The 20,176-nt window shown below is 45.9% G+C and overlaps 1 protein-coding gene across 2 annotated transcripts in view; it reads right to left on the reverse strand.

Annotated features, from left to right (window-relative positions):
- Positions 1 to 20,176, reverse strand: part of LIN52 (lin-52 DREAM MuvB core complex component) — a 68,374-nt gene that overhangs the window by 17,032 nt on the left and 31,166 nt on the right. Inside the window, exon 6 of one of the 2 annotated variants that reach the window (XR_006579407.1) lies at positions 5,713 to 5,895. The exons of the other annotated variant lie outside the window; for it this stretch is intronic. The gene's annotated coding sequence lies outside the window, so the exon portion shown is untranslated. The remainder of the gene's footprint in view (positions 1 to 5,712; positions 5,896 to 20,176) is intronic. 2 annotated transcript variants of the gene reach the window in all.

Here is a 20,176-nt window from a genome sequence, read left to right on the forward strand (position 1 = left end):
TGAGTAGGATGTGTAATAGCTTGACATTTATATTTACTAACGAATGATGAGTTGTGAGATGGGTTTGAATTGTTTAATTTAAATTCCGTTGACAAGGACTGTCAGAAGAGGGGCCTGGGTGAAGGAAGGGAACGCTCCAATATTCTAAATTTATTTCCCTAAAGTTACGTGTTCACCTACTTTCTAGAACTGTAACTTGAAATTTAACAGTTGTATAATATTTCCTACATTACAGGTGCAATGTGAGGTTAATGTCCGTAAAGTGTTATGAGGTCCTCAGAAGGCAGACTGTATATACATGCAAAGTGTTATTTTAAAAGAAATATATACATATATAAATTAATGACCTCTTAGTCCATTTAAAAAAAATATCCAGATGTTAGATTTTTCCTTAACATACAGTCTAATCCTCAAGAACCCTTGTTGGAACAACAATTTTCAGTGGAGAAGATAAACGTAATCCCAGACGCCATAATGAATTAGCAAAGATTAAAGACCTGTTCGGGAAAAGAAGAGTTGATTCTTATCAGTGAACTGTACTATTTGCTTTAAACCGGAAAGAAACAGAAGGTCCCTTTCCCAATCAGTAAAACACTGATACAGTACAAAAAATCCTAACTGGGCTACTGCAATTTGAACTGTGCCCTAATTAGTGTTTTCCAAGCAGTATTCTACATGCAAAAGTACCAGCACCTGATTCATATCCAGTATCCCAGGGCGAGGGCCAGGGATTTCCTCCTAGCAAGAGTCAGGAACTATGGAACTGTAATAGGGCAGGAGCACAAGGACCCGAGCTGCAGACCACCACCTCAGCTGGAGAAGGAAGAACAGCGGCTTTACAACCAGCTGGACACCACTGACGTTGGAAGAGTCTTCCTTCTTTACTGTGAACTATGGATTTCTTTCCTCTTTGCTGACTGGCTGTTAGCTCTACCTTCTTCCCACCCCTCTTCCTCACGGTCTCTCGGTTGCCAGCCTCACTCTCCCTGTCCTCCATGATCCTTTCTGCTCATGTGCCATTAGCTCCCTGGACTGAAGAAATGTTACAATTCCGAAGGAGGTTTGAGGAGGAAAGATAAACAATTTTGCCACACTGAATCCAAGTTGGTGCTAGACACCTGGGAACAGACACATCTATTTAGGGAACTCACATGGCTCCCATAACATCTGAACCCTGTTGGAGATACAGTCAAGGATACTAATGAACAGAGGAAGAGGTAGATTAGGAGGAGTCAAAAATCAGGACTTGAAGAGTGAGTGTGTGTGTGTGTGTGCGCATGTGTGTGTGCGCGTTTTCCCTAAATGGGTTCAGATATACTCATGAGTAAGCCAAATTAAGGCATACCCACAACGGATACATGCCTAGGGCCCTGGCTCCCAGACACACATGATGACATCAAAATCACCTCTTCCATAAAAGGAAATCTTAAAAACATGATTTGAGCGTAATCGATGCAATGATGTCAGCCTGAGTCTGCAGACAGCCTCTGGCAGAGGGTTGAACAGCAACAATTAGAGGCAGGGGAGAAAGCACATGGCCCACACCCATTACAAGAGCAGACCATATCCCCACTGCTCTGGATGCAGGGCCAACTTTAAGCCGATTCCCCCGATTCCCCGGAATTGGGTCCCGCGCCTTAGGCGTCTTTTTAATTTATTTTTTTTTATACTCACCCGGCGGCGAGGGTGTGTGTGTGTGTGTGTGTGTCCACTCTGGGACTTCGGCGGCATTTCGGCGGCGGGGGAGCCTTTGGTGCCGCAGAAGACCCGGAGCGGACCCCCCACTGCCGAAGTGCCGCTGAAGCCCCGGACTGCCGCCGGGTATTCGAATCAGGCCCCGCCGTTCATAAAGCCGGCCCTGTCTGGATGGGTGGGATGAAAGGTAGATTAGCTAGTTTGGGGTTGCTGATGCCCCACTGGTCCCTGTGGCGCAGATTCGCTGGGTGGGGAGAGGAGGGAGGCTCAGATATGCTTTGGGTTCTGCTTCTCCACTCTGGCCTTCTGACTTCACAGGTCAAATTGCGAGGGGACGGGGGTGAGGGACGGAAAGAGGACTGGTGTCTGCCAATCACCATTAGTTTATGACACCAAACTCAGACTCTACTCAAAGTAGACTGCACAGATCTATGGGCCTCCCTCTCTTTTCTTCAGACTTGTCTTCGCTAGTATATTAATTCAAGACCTGTCTAAGTCCCCTTAACTCAAGTGTGGTGGTGCTTTTAACTGGAGTTAGCTGACCCATAACGGGGTATAGGCTACAGCATGAGTTAGCACAATTCATCAACTGCTAACACAACTACTCCTGCAGCATGGACAAAGGCTAAGGGTAAGTCTATACTACCCGCCGGATCAGCGGGTAGTGTTCAATGTATTGGGGATCGATTTATCATGTCTCGGCTAGACGCAATAAATCGATCCCTGAATCGACGCCTGTACTCCACCTCGGCAGGAGGAGTAAGTGGAGTTGATGGGGGAGCTGTAGAGGTCGACTCGCCGCCATGAGGATGGCCAGGTAAGTTGAACTAAGAAACTTCGACTTCAGCTACACAAATAGCGTAGCTGAAGTTGTGTATCTTAGTTTGAAACCCCCCCCCCCCCCGCTAGTGTAGCCCAGGCCTAAGTGTCACTCCAGTGATGATAATTGCCCAATACCTTCCCAGAAATTTCACCATCTGGCCAAAAAGGACAGACAGTTCTCTCACAATTCAGTGAGAGTGGCTCAGCTTACTTCAGTTGCAAAGAACCCTGGGGCATGTTCCCAGAAGTCTTAGTGCCATCAGTGTGAACACAGCAGCTGCAATGTTATTTCACTGTGTGAATACCCTCTCTCAAACTAGGCTAACTTAAGAGAAGTAACTTGAGTGTAGGTCATTGCAGAGTTAATGCAAGTTACCATGCGTTGGTAAAAGTGAACGTGCCCCGTTGTCACACTTCTCTGAGCTGCTGTTTCAGGGTCTCTGTAGATTCAAGCAGACAACACTGCATCTGTCTATATTGACTTCACATTTACAAAGTTTTCTCCCAAGGGCTAGCAACTTAGCTTTTACCCCGGGGGGGTGGGCGGGAGGAGAGATTCTGCAGAACAATATGTCAGCCATAAAAAAGTGCTGAGTTACTGACTCAGTCCAATTTGAGCCCTGCTCAAAGTAGAGACAATAGCTGAACTGTGAGAATGGATGAATGTGGCCCAGGGATATAGCAGAGAAGAGAGAAGCCAAAGACAGTATGCTGAAAGAGAATGAGGGGAAAGGAGAAATGCTGACACTAACTGAAGAAAAGCCAGAAGTACAGAATTGAGAACTATAAGGAGGAAGAGAGAATACAACAGGGATGAGCACTAGAACCAAGCAGTGTCTTAAGATCTACATGACACTTCCTAGTTTCCACGGCTGGTCCCAGACTCCAGGTCAGGTTTACAAAAGATGGTCAATTTCCAGGCTTGGAGAAACTGGAGGTGGGGACTGCAAAGGAAAGTCTCACCATAATGGCTCAGAGCTACTGAGTGGCAGGTTATCAGCAGAGAGGTAACACCTAATTGGCTGGGGAATGCTAGGGGGTGGAGCCTCTGCTGAGAGCCTGCCTCTTTGTAGCTCTCAGCTAATAAGTTGACACCTCCCTTTCCAGACCCCACACCTCTAGCTTCCTGAACCCTGGAAACTGACCATAATTGCTAACTGCCCTTCCCACCCCACTTCCGAACCCTGGTAGAGCTCCAGCCCTTTGATCTGCCAGACACCCAGACGGGGGGGTACTCCCTGCTGGCTTTGCTTCTTCTCGGTCTCTCCTGCTCCCTTACAGTCTCTTTCCTCATGTCTCACCTGTTCCATAGGTCTGCTGCTGAAGCTACTGTCCATTACACCTGCGCACTATGGAGGACAGATATAGCTGCCTCCTCTGGCCCTTGTCTCAGTTGGCTCATGTCGCCCAATCCACTGCACCCACCACTTGGAGGGGAAGAAGAAAAGTGTCGCAGAGGAGTAGCTCCAGACAAACCTACAGGTCTGAGAGACTCGAATGAGAAAGGGACAATGTAGAGAAAGATGTGAAAAATAATAGGAGGAAAGAGTGGGTTAATAAAGGAAAAAGGAATAAATAGAATGAAAATAGCAAGAAATTTTGCACGAATTTAAGGTCAGAATTCTCTTTTTAAATTAACTTCAGACTCCCCCTCCTGCTACTCCAAACTCCACCCTGGGTGCTACACCTGGGCTGCCCTGCTCAATGCTACTTCCTAACCCCTCACCCCAACCTTCTTCATCCCCATCCCACACCCTCATCAACACTTCCTCAGTTCACCTCCAACGATTCTCTATTTTTCCACTTTTAAAGCCTAGCCACTCCCCACAAGAGTCCCTGCACCAGGTGCACCACTAGAGGGAGAAGAAGGAACTCACGGTCCCCCTACAGGTCCCTTCACATCCTCATGAGTCTATGGAAACTGTACACATTTCTTTTGTGCTTTAAGAACACTCAATTTATTCAGGTAAACCAGAAGCTAAGCATAGAAATATCTGAGGCAACACGGAGACTATCTGTTGAAAAGCCAAATGACAGCTTGGCCTGCTACCCGGAAACATCCGTCACCCAGCCCTTTTCTGCTGGGATTTGTGTTGAATAACGTTCACTGCAGGTTAATAATTAGTTTTTAGCATAAGAGTCTAGTGTAGTTGTCCTCTCCCCAGGAGAGAAAAACAGGCTGAGCGATTTTTAGATTATATGCTCTGATAAGACACAGGCTCCTGACTCCCTATGTGCGTGTGCCATACGAGCCACCTGCTCTATAGAGCTGCCACTGGGGACACCCTGGAAAAGGTTTAATAATAGTGTGTTCCCTGGAGATGTTACTCAAAAACCTGAGCTGAATTTACATCCTATATCACAAAGTAAAATTTTGTGTACAAAATCCTATCAACAGAATCTAAGGCAATCCCTAGAAAAGAGTTATACTCTACGTTACAGAAATGTGATTTCATATTAAATGAGAATTTGCCATGCTTGCAGTAGCAAGAACACGATGGAACATAGGAACTGATAGACCGGATCAGATCAGTGATCCAGCTAGTCTGGTATCCTGTCTCTGTCAGTAGCTAGTATCAGAAGCTTCAGAGAAAGATGCAAGAAACTCCATAGTGAACAATTATGAAAAAACCTTCCCATAGAGAAAGATGCTCTCATCCCTCAGGAATGGTTAGTTGACACCCCGCAGCATGAGGTTTTATATCCCTCCTAAAAATACTTAATTCTAATATAACTATGGATGTTATTATCCATGATAGTGTCTGAACCTTTTTTGAATCCTGCTAAATTCTTGGCCTCCATGATACTGAGGCAGTAAATACTACAGGTTAACAACGCACAATGTAAAAAAAAAAAATTGCTTTTATCAGTTTTAGCCTGATTGCCTTTCAGTTTCACTGAATCTCCCTTCTTTTTAGGGCTGAGAAAGAGTCTGTAGGTACTCTCAATTGATCTTCTCTGCACTGGTCTTTATTTTATATACCTGTATCATGTCCCCTCTCAAAACTAACCAATCCCCATCTTTTCAATCTCTCCTCATACAGAAGTCTCCTGATTTATAAGCAACAGACCATCTAGGAATGAAAAATGCACTTTTAAAGACTATCTTGATAAATTACTACATGCTAAAGACTCTTCCAGAAGTGACCTTGTGCAACCTGAGTAATCCTATCTGTAAAATGGGGAGAATCATACTTGCTTTCCTTCTGGTGAATGGTTGTGAGGCCAATAAAAATGGTTGCAAAGTGCTGAGAATTAAGGCCAATCTGAGGAAGAGTGGGACTCCGATCACGGTTTCCTGTCTCCCAGCCTGGTGCCTACTTCAGGCCAGAGGGTATTTATGTAGAGTGGAGGAAGAGTCATCCTTCTCCCTGTGTCCTGCAGGGAGAAACAGAGTCATGTGGGTATTCTGAAACACTCCAGCAGGCTCACCACGGCTTAGGGGTACATGGAAAGCCGGGCAGTGCAGCAGGAGCTGGAACACTGCCAGAGCATTTACCAATTATAAAAACTCTGTTTGCACAAATGCTGATTTTTTGTGGCTAACAACTGCCAAATCTGGACACATTTTTCAAGAGGAGTCTGATTTGAGGATACTCTTCATGCCAAATTTCAACTTCTTACTAAAAAAAAATAAAAATAAAAAAAAATCAAAAAAAAAAAATCACAAAAAACCCATAAGCATAATATTAGGCAATGTTAATAGAGATGTTGCTACCAGTCCAGCTTATTTAATAAGATTACCCTTTACACACATCCTTGTGGCACCCCTTTCTAGACATGTTCTCCCCGACTCAGCTCATATCATTGCAGTTATTTCAAAATCTGATGTTGCCAAACTTATCAAAACAAGTCTTCCCTGAGGAAGAAAGTCCATGTCAATTTGAAGTTTAATTAATAGCTTTGTTTGATTATCAATGCACTAGAAATTTTTTTGTAAAAAACATTTTCATACATAACTCTAAATAATGACAGCAGAAGATATTATTTACTACTTGCTGGTAAGGGGCCCAACAGTGTTCTCAGAGCTGTACGAGAGACAAAACATTAAAGAGTTCCTGCCCCAAAGACCTAATAATCCATAAAACAAAAAAACAGGAGGACCAGAAGAGAGAACTAACTTAAGGTACAACTACAGTACAGATGCTACAATTGTGCCGCTGTAGCACTGGAACATAGACATTTGCTAGAGTGAAGAGATGAGGTTTTCTGTCAATGTAGTGACCTCCTCAAGAGTCAGTAGCTAGGTCAAAGGAAGAATTCTTCAGTCGATTAGCGGTATCTACACTGGGGCTTAGGTCAGCTAGAGTACGTCACTCAGAAAAATTCACAACCCTGAGCAACGCAGCTAGGTAAACCTAAGTTGTAGGTGTAGACCAGGCCTTAGGTTCCTTTTCCCTCCTCTCTTTATCTATCATGTTGGCATTAGAAGGACACTCCATGCGGGTGTTTGTGGGATTTGCAGAAGTAGTGAGTCTTTTGAAAAGATATGAATGAGGAGAGGGTAAGGGTCTGACATGCTATGATGGGGTCAAGATTAGCAATAGTAGTGAAGTAAAAGGAGGCATGATAAAGAGACAAGCTCTCTTTAGATTCTGTTCTGTTCAGGTTTTAGTACCATACCCATCACTTAGTCGTGAGCACCTTCCATGGAGACAGAGTTTTATGGGACCTCAAAGGCAAGGATGAGACATTTACACTGAGTAAGGTGAGCAAAGAGCCAGTTAAGGTATTCAAAAGAGGAATTACATGGTTGTATTGATGGGTGCGGAATGTCACCTAAACTGTTGTGATTGACAGGAGGCGGCAACATGGTTATCAGAAAGGCTGTGGAGAAAGTGCAATAACCAGGATGGGAAACTGAAGATATGAACAGGTGTTTTAACTGCTGGGACAGAAAGAAAGGTTCCACTTTTCAATATGCTGGGTAGGAAGAAATGGCAGCATTTGGTCATAGTCTGGATGTATTTGAATGAAAATAATAAATCCCCTCTGTGCTATCATCAACCATGTAATATTTCAGTCCCCAAAGTATATAATGGTCTCAAAACCAAAACTGAAATCAGGGTTTCAGGTGGGAGCATCCAATTCAATCTCAGCCAAAGTGTTGCTACTCTTTGGGTATTGCTGCTCCTGGGTGTTTTGACCTATATTCCTTCTAAGAGCAGGAAGCCTAACTTCCTTCATCAATCAGCTTCCCACCTGGGTTCTTTGCTTGTATCAAGAGTTCTCTGAAAGGACCCATCTGAGAGCAGGGCATATTCAGATGTTCCTTTATATTCTGTGTGAACTAAGGGCTTGTCTACATGGTGCAGCAGTGCACAGTATGGGGGTGTGATTTCTCAAGCACACTAAATGGTCTGTGTAGACCACGATGGCACACACTAAAAGGTCCCTAGTATGCTTTACCATATTGCTATTTGAAATAGTACTACGATAAAGCGCATTAGGGAACTCTAGTGCACACCAGCAGGGTCTACATGGACCAATTAGTGCACAACACATTAGTGCTCTTCAGAAATCACACTCCATACTGCACATTACCCCACCATGTGGACAAGCCCTAAACTTTCCACCGTCACACCCAATTCTTGGGAGTAGGAGAATACAAACAGCACTACAAACTTTTGGAGAATCTGACCGCTCTACTAGAGGGAAAGAATCTGAAGACTTATTTTGATGGATGCAACAACTTCTATGGCTATGGAGGTAGTGTAGTCTAGTGGACTGGGCACCAATGACCTGCCATGTAACCTTAGGTAAGTAACTTCCCTTCTCCATGCCTGAGTTTCCCCATTGAGGATATATACAGCAGAAGCTCTGTAAAGCGGTTTGAGATTGACAGAAGAAAAGCACCATGAAATAGCTAAGTATTATTATTTTTTAATATTGGGCTCAGAGACACACAAATGATTGGGATCTTTCCCCAGTCATTCCAAGGACTTAGGCAAAGAGTCTGAAGAGCCTTCTGGCACCCTCAGTATCAGCACAGCTATTGCAGGAAGGCCAGTCAAAGGAACCTGAGTCCCCAAGGCATCCGCCATGAAAACCATTCACCAGAGATCATTTGTCAGGACAAGGAGTCCCAAATCCTGATCTCTTGCCCCATCTGCCATGGCAGAGGGAGACTAATGGCTGGACAAAATCCAAATAGAAAAACAAGAAAAATACTTATGATCTTACTACTAGAGAAAAGCCTTCAACTAAATATTGTGTGCTAGCTATCCCGGCACACCTACCGACATGTTACCTGCAGTACCATAGAGCCTAGGCCCCCTCGTGTTGGACCAGGCCCGAACTACAATAAGCACTGTACAAACACAGAAAAAGACAGTCCCTAACCCAAAGAGCTTACAACAGATGGATGCAGACAGATTGACAAGGGAGTACAACGGAACAATGAGATAATACTGGTCAGCACGGTAGGCAGTAGTATCAGCACACCAGCGGCCTAATGACTGTTACGTTTTTTGTAGGCATCACACAAAGGAGAGATTTGAAGGAGGATAATGAGATAGCTTTGGGGATGTTCACAGGGAGCAAGTCCCAACACAAGAGGCAGCATAGGAGAAAGCATGAAGGTGCCTATTTGAAAATTTAGCAGGTGGGTGATGGAGGATGGCATCATGGGTCAACTGGAGGAAGGAGTCAATCTCTTGATAGTGAAGAGAGATGACAGGGAGGGTGGGGGATAGGATGTGAAAGGCCTCAAAATGAAGACAAGTAGCTTATGTTTGATGCGATAAGAGAAGAGGGAGCCAGTGGAGGGATACAGAATACTTTTAAATTTAAATTTAATTTATTGCAGGCTACATGGCAGGAGTGAGGGTTTAGAAGGGAGTTTAAGGACACTTTCCACAGCTTACCTGAATCAAGCTGCTTGGGAACAATAAGATACTTCAGCTTTTATTTATGTTCAATGATTTCATTAGCTCATTGTTTATATTACTCCTGTATATTCAGCAATGTACTTGAAGGTAATTAGAGGAGATTTCATAAAGAGGAAAGGAAAATGCAGCAAAACTGGGGATTCCCTGAATGGGGAAGTATAAGAATCCTTTATTTTCATAGCTTTGTTGCCATGACTGGTTATCATTTGACATAGATCACTGTCCTTATACTTTAATTAGAGGAAGTGGCATTCATCCTAAACAACCTAACATCCCCCTTCCACATATGACCCACATGCACTGGATCTGCAAATGCACCAGTTGCTACTGCCTGGAGAAAGCTGCAGCCATTTCTGGGAGTATAACACAAGGTCTGAGGCTCTGGCTACATTAGCGCTTCAAAGCGCTGCCGCGGCAGCGCTTTGAAGCGCTAAGTGTAGTCAAAGCGCCAGCACTGGGAGAAAGCTCTCCCAGCGCTGTCCATACTCCACCTCCCTGTGGGGAATAACGGACAGCGCTGGGAGCCACGCTCCCAGCGCTGGGGCTTTGACTACACTGGCGCTTTGTAGCGCCGCAATTTGCAGCGCTGCAGAGGGTGTTTTTTCACACTCTGCTGCAGCGCTGCAAATTTGCAAGTGTAGCCATACCCTCAGCTGGTGACCACTGTGTCACCACTCACAAGGAAGAGAGTTTAAATTATGCTCTCTTCATTGCCAAACTTAGTGAAAGCTCAGCATCCAAATCACTGCTTATTTGCCCACATGGCACATAAATACCAAGATGATCAGCAACTTAGAAATACCTTAGACGGGTAGATAGACAGACAATGTAATGCCAGGAAACAGACGCTTGCTAACAGGGCTGTCCAAGTGCTGGGTATATCTAGGATTTATAGCATTTAAAGAAATGTTATGAAATCCAGAAAGCAGAGATTTTGCCAGTCAGACACAGTAAGCCAGTGTTACATTCCTTGCTCATTAATCCATGCAGGTGCCAGCTTTTACCTTCCACACTAGGCGGGGACTCTCTAAAATCCCTGTCTGCATTAAGAAGTGATCTGCAACCATGCACCAAAGAAACAGGAAAAATGTGGCCTGCAAGAGTTAAGGCACTGCTTAGCTGTAAGAAGAAAGTAGTGGGGGTGCATTTTCAATGCCATCTGCTGGATAAAATGGACAATTTCAGTTATGGTTAGTGGGAGCTGCGTTTCTTATAACCTCCCAACAGCAACAAATCTCTTCCCCATATTATGTCCTGAAGTGGAGACCAAAGGTATGCGTTCAACTACTTATTAAGCAGCTACTCCCCAGCACCACCACTGTGGCCAGAAAAGCAAACAAGCAGAGTCAATTTAATCCCTGATGAGGAGTAAGGGGGAAGGTGGTGGTTCTTATTCAGCTACAATAAAATTCGATGCAACTCTCTAGCATTACCTGCTAGCTTTGAATTCGTGTTAGTAATCACAAACTTTACTTCTCTGATTAAAGCACATGGTGCAGGTGCAAGGAATCCAGCACCCTGGAGAAGTACCTTCAATTAAATTTGACAGGAAGAGCATTGATGTCTTGGTGTGAAACCCAGTGTTGGCTATGGTCCGTCCTGGAAGCACTATCACATTGGAGTCAGCATGTAGTTCTGTGTACACAGGTTTACTGGCAAGGCCATGAGAATGGGAAAATATATCCATGTTATCTAATAACAATTCTTTGAGTAGGAAGGTCCACAGATCATCGCAATGATCTACTGCCTGCAGCACGCAAGTAGTGGGCAGAACCAGACACAAGAAGAGGGAAAGACCATCAGCCTGAAGAGCCCACCAGTTAGTTATAGATGACGTCTACAGTTAAGAGTGATAATCAGAGAACAAGTCAGATAAGGTAATACCACAGGAGTCTGGGACAAACATTTGTTACTACAGAGCCAATGAAAAGGTCGTTTCTTGCTGAAAACAACAAAACAGCGTTCTAATGTTTTCCGCGAGTTACAACTATATATTCCCAGGTGGGTCAGATCCGAAAGCCACATTCACTGAAGCATGGCATTCTCATTTGTAGAATCCAGTAAACGTACACAAAAGACCATGTTGCTGCTTTACGCATTTCCTCATAAGTAAATGTACCTTTCCCTTCATGATGTCGTCATCACTCAAACAGTGAACTCTACCAGACTGATGGAGTGACCTTCTCAGTATGCTTCTAAGATTGTCCGTTGAATCCTCCTGGAAATGGAACCCTTAGAGACTGTCTTGCCTCTATATGATGGCTGTAAAGAACAGGTCAGGTCTGAGGATTTCCAAAAGAACTTTGTGTGCTGGATATATATGTTGAGGACTCTATAAATATCCAGAAAATGTCATTTCCATTCTAAAGGACTTGGGCAGAGAGAGGAGAAAGTGCTCTCAATGAAAGTGAGTTGATTGTAGGCATGAGACAGGATCTATCCTGAGGACCACTTAATTGGCCCAAGAGGTGCAGCAACTGGATTGCACCGACTGGGATCCCAGGACAGAAATCCTTCTTGATGACATGATCGCTAGAAGTCATCAACTTGTTTTTCTAAAAGAGAGATTCTTCTCTTCAATGCTCAAAGAGAGGTTCTGCGAGAGCATTCAGATCCAGCTTGAGATCCCACGCTTGAGCCCTGTGTACTTTTGGCAGGCTTGTAAATGTTGCAACTATAAGCATCTTTTGATGTCTGGAAATCCTCTTCTTGCCTGCTGACTGAAGGATTCTGGATGCAGCAGCTACTTCAGAAGAAAGGATACTGGACTAGATGGACCTTTGGTCTGACCCAGTATGGCCGTTCTTATGAACTTAAAATTGAACAGTACATGTTGACAAACCCACATTTACACCATCATGTGGGAATTCTAGGATAGCCAATGGATGCAAGAGATAGAGAAACTCCTTTCAACTTACATGAGTGGAGGAAACCTTGGGCATACTCGGGAATATGCCATGCTGGCAGACTAGAGACCAGCAAAGGTTTGATCACACTGATAGAGTACTCCTTTTTCAAACATGTCTCAAAAGCCAAGCCACTAATTTTAGTTTCCTTGGATCCAGCAGGTAGATCAGCCTGTGGGAGAAATGACTCTCTCAGAGGGAAGGGATATTGGTTGCTATACTGAAGAGATTTGACAACCTTGGCTACTAAAGGATGATTAGAATTATCTGTCCCTCTTGATCTTCCAAAATAGCCTGGAAATTAGAAATTTTGGAGGGAAAAAAACATGTAAGAGGATATTGGGTCACATCTGGGAGAGAGCATCTATGTCTACTGTCTCCAGGTCTCTCCTGCTGGAGAAGAACCTGAGCATATTCTGTTGAATCTATAAAATAAATCCAGCGATGACATCCTTAGGGACTTGGTCAAATGAAGAAAGACCCCTGGATATAGAGCCTGCTCTGCCTGGTCTACCAGTAAGATTAAGACTTTGTCACAGTTATTTTTAGTAAAACTCAGGGTAAGTCCATACTACCCGCCCGGGTCGGCGGGTAGCAATCGACTTCTCAGAGTTCGATATATCACGTCTCATCTAGACGCGATATATCAAACTCCGAACGCGCTCCCGTTGACTCCGGAACTCCACCACCGCAAACGGCGGTGGCGGAGTCGACGGGGGAGCCGCGGACGTCGATCCCGCGCCGTGAGGATGGGTAAGTAGTTCGAACTAAGGTAGTTCGACTTCAGCTACGCTATTCGCGTAGCTGAAGTTGCGTACCTTAGTTCGACACCCTCCCCACCCCCCCAGTGTAGACCAGGCCTCAGAGACAGATCACGGGCAATACACAAAAATTCATGGAAGCCTGTGGCCTGTCTGTGATTTTTACTAAAAATAACAGGTGGGGCTGAGGGAGTAGGAATGATAGCTCTGGAGCCTCCAGCACCCCTGGAGGCTCCAGAGCCATGAGGTTCACGCCACCCTGGGCTGAAGCTGAAGAAAATGTCACAGAGGTCTCTGAAAGTCATGGAATCTGTGACCTCCGTGACAAAATCTTATTCTTATTGATCAGAAACTAGCTCAGCCAGTCTTCTAGAGAGTTAATTTTCTTCTTATGTGCCAGGTGCATAGAAATCATATATTCCTTTCTGCCCAAGATATCAGAAAAGTGCTTCCTTCTACAAGAAAGACGATTTGGACTGTCTCTGCTTGCTAACATAGGCCATGGTTCAGGTATTGCCAGTCATGCACAGAATCCCTCTGTAAGAGAGAGAAGGTAATACAGCTTGAAGGGTGCAGTGGATTGCTCCTAATACTAGCCAATTGTTGCTGAGTTTTCTTTAAGTCCTGTTCTCTGAATAAGCTCCTGTAGCCTGGTGTCAGAAGTCACGACTAGCTGAGCAAGTCCCACTATTGGATGGCCACTGGTAAATTTGCAAGGTCTTGCCCACCAAAATGACTGGACAACTATCAGCAGAATTTCTACTGCTGAGGAGTGAGACCCAGTGGATAATGGGAGTAATAGAAGGAAGGTCTGGAGGGGGTCTCATGATGCTTTGACAACTGAAGGATGTTGATGAGAGACCATCTGTGACAGGGTATACAAACCCCCACACTGGGCAACTAGGGGTTAAGGAACTGCTCTGGGCTCAGCCAGCCCCGCCCTGCCATACCTGTAGGAAATGCTCCAACTGGAGGAGGAATAAAAATGGCAGGGGAGCAGCTCATTTGGTGGCAGACCAGGGAAGAGAGCAGACTTGCTACCCATAGCTCTAGCAGAGGAGTGCTGAGGGAAAGGCAGCATCTCTCCCCACAACAACTGCCCAAAGGTCCCTCCCTGAGGGAAGGAAGAGTCTGCTACAGAGAGCCTGAGAGGGAAGCACTCCCCTCTTCCTTTCATATGGACTGAGTTTTGTTAATTCCCCTTTATTTTGTTTGGACTGCCTGTGACGATGCGGTTCTGGCGGGACCCAACTGAGAGTGCCAATTCAGGACAAATCGCTCAAACAGGGCAGTCACAGCCCTAGGCTGGGGTTTTTCCACCTCTAAGGCAAACCAAACCAGCCAGACAAAGAGGACTTTGGTTTCACCCCACTGGCTAACCACAAGTCACACAAGCAATTTCCTTAGGCACTCCAGTCTCCCAGTATCACCACCAGTGCACTCGTCCTGGGGATGAATGGTTATGAAAACCAACACCCGAATAAAAGAAAAAGGTTCTCTCGATCCCAAAGGACCAAGCCCCAGACCCAGGTCAATATACACATCAGATTTTACCCACAAATCACGCTGTTGCCAATTCTTTAGAATCTAAAATCTAAAGGTTTATTTACAAAGGGAAAAAGGTAGAGATGAGAGGTAGAATTGGTTAAATGGAATCAATTACATACAGCAATGGCAAAGTTCTTAGTTCAGGCTTGCAGCAGTGATGGCATAAACTGCAGGTTCAAATCAAGTCTCTGGAACATCCCCCGCTGGGATGGGTCATTCAGTCCTTTGTGCAGAGCTTCAGGTTGTAGCAAAGTCCTTCCAGAGGTAAGAAGCAGGATTGAAGACAAGATGGAGATGATGCATCAGCCTTATATAGGCTTTTCCAGGTGTAAGAACCTCTTTGTTCTTACTGTGGAAAATCACAGCAAAATGAAGTCTGCAGTTACATGGACAAGTCTCTGCATACCTTGCTGAGTCACAAGGCGTGTCTGCCTTCTCTCCATGGGTCAATTGTGTAGCTGATGGTCCTTAATGTGGGCCATCAAGCAGGCTAAGCAGATCTAACACCAGCTTGTCTGGGATATCACCCAGAAGCACATCACCAACTTGAAATACAGACATTATAGAGCCAATATACATAACTTCAACTAAAAGTGATACATGCACACAGACAGCATAATCATAACCAGCAACCCATAACCTGGTCTTAGACACCTTATATGACCCCCTTTACCTAAGATTTGGTGCCACTACAGGACCTTGGTTGCAACCCATGTTCTATATGGTCCCAGTTTATATCAATAACGTCACACTGCCCCTCGCAGGGGAAAGCCTTAGGACTGACATGGCCCAGGAGGGTGGGCCATACTGCAGAAGGAGGCAGTTGCCACCTGAGAAAGGAGGAGAGCTACCCCAGCTACACTCAGCCACCAGAACATGTCTTATGGTCAGTGGACATCCTTCATGCTTCCTAGACTAAGATGGCAACTTTGGGACAATCACGGGGCGGGTGATAGGAAATGGCCCACGGAGGGCAGCCTTAAGCAGCGCCTGGCTGTCAGAGCACTGATAGTCCTGGGTCAGAGCCTCGTGGAGCGGGAGGGCCCGGGCTCCTGTACCAACAACCCAACTACAAGTCATGGGCCTAAGCCCCAACCACTAGGTGATGCTACTCTACCAACCAATAACTAGGAAAGGACCATCACAGCATTTCACCGAAAACATCCGTTAGGGCTTGCAACAATGAGGAGGGAAGGATGATGGCTAACAGAGCTACTTCTTGAAGCCTGGATTCTCTCTCCTGGGAGAAAAATACTCTGTGATGGATTGTGTCACAGTTCCTAAAAGGAGAATATACTGAGCTTGTTGTAGTTGGCTCTCATCCCAATTTATCAACACATGACAATACTGGACATCTCCCTTGATACATTTCCAATTAGCACTAGTCTAGACTAGGAAAAGGTAAATGGGGACCTCTTCCTATCCAAGGACTGCAAAAGTCTACAAGAAACTTGGTAAATATCATTAGATCCAACACAAGACCAAAAGGCAGGTAGAACCCACAATGGGAAGAAACCACTTCTAGTAGCTCTTTCTCTGCCTGCACCTCCAGGGGCCCTGGCCAAAGGGGCACCCTGACCTTGAGGGGTTCTACCCAGGTCCTGGCCATGACTTGCTGGAAATCCAGTCTGCATGCGCCAGCCAACAAAAGTTGGTGAATCACCCCTTGTGAGAGGTGTCTGTTGGTGGAGTCTATCAGAAAGCAGGTACGAGTTTCAGGAGGAGCTGGATCATTTAAGTAGGGTCTGAGAGCATGAGGACTTCATTGACAGGATACATATAAAGAAGTCTGGCATGGAGGGTGCTAGCCAACTAGAGAAGAATATAGCGGCACCAGAGGAAGAAGCAGAATTGGCTGCTCTGCAGGGAGGAGACTGGCTGTTGGCCGCTGTGAGCAGCAGAAAGTGCTCTGCCCCACACCCAAGTTCCCCATCCATCAAGGTCAACAACCAATAAGCTGTACTGGCAGTAGGAAGGGAGGAACAGACCCCAGTTGCCAAGGAACAGGAGACACATGCTCCCAAGACTGGGAGGATCACAGCCACTGCACCTAAGAAAAGACAATGTAGGGTGGGGGTGGTCAGGGACTCCTTTCTTAGGGGGACAGAGACATCCATTTGCTGATCTGATGTCCTGTGAGGTACACTGCCTGCCCGGAGCCTGCATCTGTGAAGTCACAGAAAAGTTGTCAAGGGTCATCCATTTCTCTTGCTTATGCACTACTCTATGCTGCTCATCCACATGGGCACTAATGATGCTGCCACGTATAACCCTGAGCAGACCAGCAGTGACTACAGAGCTCTGGGAGCAAGGATGAAGGAGTTGGGGGTGCAGGTAGAGGTCTCAACCATCCTCCTGGTTTTGGTAAAGGCCCAGACAGAGGGACACGGCCTGAAGATGAACGCATGGCTGCACAGATGATAGCAATGGGAGGGCTTTGGCTTCCTTGATCATGGGGTGCTGTTCCAGGAAGGATGACTGTTGGGAAGAGAAGGGGTCCACCTGACCAGGAAGGGGAAGAGCATTTTTGGACACTGACCTGCCAATCTAGTGCAGAGGGCTTTAACCTGGCTCAAAGGGAGCAAGTGACAAAAGCCCACATGCAGGTATAAATAAAGGTGACCGTAACAGAAGGCTAGGCGTTGGGAGGAAATGGAAAAGTACAATAAGCCATAGGAGCAAAAAAAGAGAAAACAGTGGGGAAATCTTACATGTCTATATATAAACACAAGGAGTATGGGGAATAAACAGGAAGAACTACTAACACATCTCTGTTGGAAAAGTAATACAGCAAAACAAAAGATGTCCAATAAGTTTTTGGAATGTTCTGGGGATAACTCCTTGTTTTAGAAGGGAGAGGAAGTAACCAGGGAGGCAGCCATTTTAGACTTCATTCTGACTAACTGGAAGAAATTGGTTGTGAATTTGAAGGTGGAAGGTAATTTGAGTGAAAGTGATCATGGCATGATAGATTTCATAATTCTAATGAAAGGAAGGAGTAAAAGCAGCAGAATAAGGACTTCAAAAAAAGCTGGTTTAACAAACTCAGAACTGGTAGGTAAGGTCCTATAGGAAGAAAATCTTAAGAAAAAAAGAGTTCAGAAGAGTTGGCAGTTTCTCAAAGAGATGAGATTAAAAGGCATAACAACAAACTATTCTTACTATTCTTCCTGTCTTTCCTAAGCATCAGAAGCCAATACGGCTGCATTAGGAGCTCTTTAATGACCTGCTCTGACACCGCGCTGCGCCCTGGAAGCGGCCAGCAGCAGGTCCGGCTCCTAGGCGGGGGGGGGCTCAGCACACTGCTCCTGCCCCGAGCACTGGCTCTGCAGTCCCATGGGCCTGGAACTGGCCAATGGGAGCTGGGGGGAGGGCGGTGCCTGGGGGTGAAAGCCACGCGGAGCTGGAACTGCTGCTGACTGCTTCCAGGGTGCAGCACAGTCTGTGGCGCCAGGACAGGCAGGAAGCCTGCTTAGCACACCTGCTGAGCTGCTGACTGGGAGCCGCCTGCAGGAAACTCATGCCCCAATCCCCTGCCCCGAGGCCCCCCCTAAAACCTGGAGCCCCATCCTGCTCCCCAAACCCCTCATCTCCAGCCCCATCCCAGCGCCTGCACCCACAGCCCAGAGCCCTGACCCCCTCCCACACCCCAACCTCTTGCCCCAGCCCTGAGCCCCCCCAAACCTGGAGCCCCCTCCTGCACCCCAAACACCTCATCCCCAGCCCCACCCGAGCCTGCACTCCCAGCCCAGAGCCCTGACCCCACTCTTGTACCCCAACCCCCTGCCCAACCCAGAGCCCCCTCCCACACCATGAACCCCTCAATTCCTGGCCCCACTCCCGCACCCTCGCACTCCAACCCTCTGCCCCAGCCCTGAGCCCCTCTCCCATACCCCAAAACCCTCATCCCCAGCTCCGTTGGGTGATGGGCATCAACAATTTTCTTCAACTGGGTCACCGGAAAAAACAAAGTTTGAAAACCACTGAGCTAGAATATTGTGTCCAAATCTGGGAGCCATACTTTAGCACAGATGTGGACAAATTGGAGAGAGTCCAGAGGAGAGCAACAAAAATGATAAAAGGTTTAAAAAACCAGACCTATGAGGAAACATTAATAAAATTGGGTATGTTTAGTCCTGAAAAAAGAAAACTTGGGGAGGGACCAGATAACAGTTTTCAAATAAGTTAAGGGGTGTTACAAAGAGGAGGGTGATCACATGTTCTCCATGTCCACTGAAATAAAACAAGTAGCAATGGCCTTAATCTGCTGCAGGAGAGATTTAGGTTAAATGTTAGGAAAAACTTTCTAACCAGAAGCATAGTTAAGCACTGGAACAGGCTTCCAAGGGAGGTAGTGGAATTCATGTTATTGGAGGTTTTTAAGAACAGGTTAGAGAAACACCTGTCAGGGATGGTCTAGATAGATTTGGTCCTGCCTCAGTGCAGGGGACTTAATTAGATGACCTCTTGAGGTCCCTTCCATCCCTACATTTCTCTGATTCTGTGAATGAATAGAGGAAATTACAAGATCCATACTAGAATTGGAGAAATCTGAAGTGGCCAAATTGGAACACACAAATGAGCCTCCTTTAGGTTGACAAAAGTCAGGAAATACCCCGTCAAGATGGAAGCCTAAGCTGTCTTCAAGATTTCCATCTGTTGCATCTGGAACTCCTGGGGGCTAGAAAGACACATAAAAGTTTGCTTCATCCTGGCCCTTCTTCAATGAGACAGAGTTTGATTCATACTTCTGCACCATTTTGAGGTTGGTTTTTTCCCTTGCTTTTCTTGTTCTTTCCCTTCTCAGAAGTGTGGCAGAAGTGCAATTGAGGAGGAGGAGGTAGAGAAAACTTTCTTTTCTGGTAATTTCTTTAAGGAAATAACCTCAGTGACATTCCTTTTGGGTAAGAGTTATGGTTGACAGTCTAAGAGGGAGATACTGCCCACTTCCTGGGGTAACTGCTGCTCTGTAAACATCCTAAATCTATCTGCTCACGGGGGTAATGTCCTCAACAAGACAACCTCTAGCCCATGAAGAGAAATCCCACAGGGATATAACCAGCTGGGTGCTATCTAAGGGCAATGCTTAAGGCTGAGCCAGCTCAGAGGGAACAATTTGCCACCTCAAAAAGTCTTGCTGAATGAAGAAATCACTGTTGACCCAATCTGGGGAATCCCCAGGCCAGTAGACAACTGAGTAAACCACTGGGATGCAGGACTGGAGTGTCCAATTGTCAGTTGGGGAGGGAAGGAAGCAGATGCAAAGGGAATAGAATCTCACTTGCTTCATGTCTCCAGTGCCCCATAGCTACACTCTGACCCCTAGAGGCCAAGGGATTGGAAGTAGTGACTTCTAGACCCTTTGCTGCATCCATGGTCTTTGAAGCAGGTCCAAGCACTTTCATGGGTTTTTTTTCCCAACTGCCCTGTCGGTGGCCAACTTCTGTTCTGCCCTCAGGACGGAGAGGAAGAAACTGGGTACTCTCCAACAGATGGAGCTTGTTGCAAAATTTACGCATACTGCGTTGCTGGAGTTAGAGATGGGGTTGCAGGC

The sequence above is a fragment of the Mauremys mutica genome, chromosome 4 (assembly GCF_020497125.1).
Source record: "Mauremys mutica isolate MM-2020 ecotype Southern chromosome 4, ASM2049712v1, whole genome shotgun sequence".
Lineage (NCBI taxonomy): Eukaryota > Metazoa > Chordata > Testudines > Geoemydidae > Mauremys > Mauremys mutica.